The sequence below is a fragment of the Solea solea genome, chromosome 11 (genome assembly GCF_958295425.1).
Source record: "Solea solea chromosome 11, fSolSol10.1, whole genome shotgun sequence".
Lineage (NCBI taxonomy): Eukaryota > Metazoa > Chordata > Actinopteri > Pleuronectiformes > Soleidae > Solea > Solea solea.
The window spans coordinates 25,177,817-25,180,614 of NC_081144.1; the positions used below are offsets into that span (position 1 = coordinate 25,177,817).

General features: G+C 38.4%; 1 long non-coding RNA gene across 1 annotated transcript; it reads right to left on the reverse strand.

Moving 5' to 3' along the window:
• Positions 1 to 647: 647 nt before the first annotated feature.
• On the reverse strand, positions 648 to 1,540 carry LOC131468941 (uncharacterized). Its single transcript, XR_009241757.1, has 4 exons — positions 1,436 to 1,540; positions 1,180 to 1,352; positions 929 to 1,051; positions 648 to 815 (listed from the first exon to the last, which is right to left on the reverse strand). It is a non-coding gene; the product is annotated as an uncharacterized LOC131468941 (long non-coding RNA).
• Positions 1,541 to 2,798: the final 1,258 nt, after the last annotated feature.

Below are 2,798 nucleotides of genomic sequence, written 5' to 3' on the forward strand. Positions count from 1 at the left end.
TAGTATCACATTTATATGATATAATTATCATGTATATACAACATAGTATCACATTTATATGATATAATTATCACTTTGATACAACATAGTATTACGTTTATATAATTATCACTTTGATACAATATAGTATCACGTTATAACGGGATACTGACCCCCAAAATTCCACTGTGAACACACTTCTGTACAATGTAACGGTTTGAATAATTTCATTTGTTTTTGCAAACTTCCAACATCATGGCAACCTGTATGTTACAAAAAGGTGTGTTTAATATAGGCCTACATTTATTGAATGTCTTATTAGTCTGTAGTTTGACATGTTGTTCAACTGGACAGAACAACGATTCAAACTAATAAAAGTCTAATTGATCATGTTTTTAACCTGAAAAAAACCCTCCTAAAATTCTGTGCTGCTGTGGTCCAGCTGGTGGTGACAGACAGATGTTAAGTAGACGAGATCTGCTGAGTGCGTCATTAAGGAGATGTGACCTATTTCCAGGAAGATATATGAAACATTGGTATCTTAATCAAACCCAGCCAGTTGGACATCAGTAGGTATTTTGATGAAAGTAAAAGAAATGCACTGAAACCATTGATTATGCACAGAAAGTTGTATAACTTTCAAATCCATGTAATGAATACAAGTAATGAATGATATATCGTTTTTATTTGTATGCATAGCAGACAATTAACTATTTACATTTTTCAAAAAGTTGTCAGGGATTACAGGCGCCTAACAACAAAGTCCTCACTCTCTAAGGCTTTTCAGTTTGAGCCTTGCTTCCTTGGACATGTGGCTCTGAAGCTGAGTTATCTCGCTGATAAGACAAAATACAAAACAAAATAATGAAGTCATTAATGACACTCACTTACATTATGGGATATAAACTTGTGAAAATTGGATTAACAGTTTCCTAAATGCTCAGTTTACCTGGAGTCAAACTCAGTTCCACATGTGTCCATGTCTTAGATAGATCGATAGATACTTTATTGATCCCGAAGGAAATTCAAGACATTCAGTCTTTGTCTTTGTCCAGGGAGATGGAGAGTACAGCTGCAGGGACATCAATCAATGATTAAGATTTCAGATTGTGTTGGACAGTGAGCGTGTGTTAAAAGGAGACATATGCAGTCATATAAAACATGTAGTCTACAAATCAGTGTCAGTGTCTGATATCTCACCTCTGTATGATTAAAGCCACAGGCTCTGCAGACTGCTTATCTGTCTGTGGACTTTCAACCACTCCAGACAAGAAGTGCATCACCTGGTCCACTTGGTCATCATTTTCAAAAAGAATGAAGACCCTGTCCTCCTTCTTGGCCCAGGGAGACACAATGTTGCCTCTGATGATTTTCTATAAATATATTATAGGTGTTTAGCTTGGGTATTCATATATAAATACATAAACACCACACACAAAATGCCATTGTCACTCACCTTAAGGTATTGCAGCACGCCTTCATCCTGAGTAATGACATGAATTAACAGACAACTGGAGTCACATGGTTGCTGTTTGGCTTGTTGGGCCTTTCCTAAAATTAAATGATACAACGCATAAATATGTAACAGTGAATACATGTGATGAAGTATTTGTATTTACATATACATTTTCTTTCCATGATCATTTGCACTTCCTCTCTTTGAAGTGTCATCTTGTCTGGCCACAGTAACATCACTGCTCTAAATGGATACACACATAAGCCTGACTGAGAGAGTAAGGATCTGTGTGGCAGGTTGGGATGGTCTTCAGTGTCCTCTGGCACCTGTAGACCATCATCACAATCACAATTGTTACATAATGTCTCAAATGCAAATGTCAACAACTTCCAAAAGAGATCCATGTTGAGTTCAGAATGACACAGTACCATAGTTGTTAAAATCCCAGGTCTCCACCTCACCTGTCTCCTCCTCACCTGCCTCGTCACTGCCACACCTACCTGGACCACGCCCCTAACCCTATATAACCCGCCCCTTCCGCCCTTTGACCCCCCTTTTCTTCCCTCCAAACAAATCCAAGAGAACAAAGGAACACTGCTATTCCTGAGTTTACCCTCTGCCTAAGAGAGGAAAGTAAGAGTGGATGCATTACTGATACAAAATCATCCACCATTACCCCTCATCACCAACTACTGTTTACAAATAAAATATTGGAACTTGGAAAGCTGCCTGGATCCTGTGTCTAAATGTGCACCCAACGTATGATGTTCAGCGAATCACCGCCAATATAGTCTACAGTTTTTTCAATAGTAAACATACATGTTTCTTTCTGATGGTCTGTTGTGGACGCTGGAGTCACCGTGGACGCTGGAGTCACCGTGGACGCTGAAGTCACCGTGGACGCTGGAGTCACCGTGGATGCCAAAATTGCAGTAATATTTGTGGTTGCTGTCTTGCAGCAGAGTTTAAACTGACGGACAAAACATTTTTCACAAAGCCACAGTGATCATGGCTTTGCACACAGTCAAGGTGGCATTTGTATACACTGTATCCTAAAAGACAGAAAGGAAAAGCGATTCATAAGTTTCAAGAAACAAACAAAACAATAATTTTTTAAAACCCTGTCTGAGAGGCCAATTGTTCCATTTCTTCTTAATGAAGAGGTTCAAAGAACAATCACTATTATCAGGGACATCTATAAAAATGCAGGAATCCTGAAACTTTTTCTCAAAATCTAAATTCTCAACAAGAGTGAAAATAAAATACACATGGACTAAAGATTCTACACACATGAAGTAGAGTTAGATGACATGGCTCCAGCATTAGTTAAGTTTACTTAGTGTCCGAGTGTCTGATGTTCAAA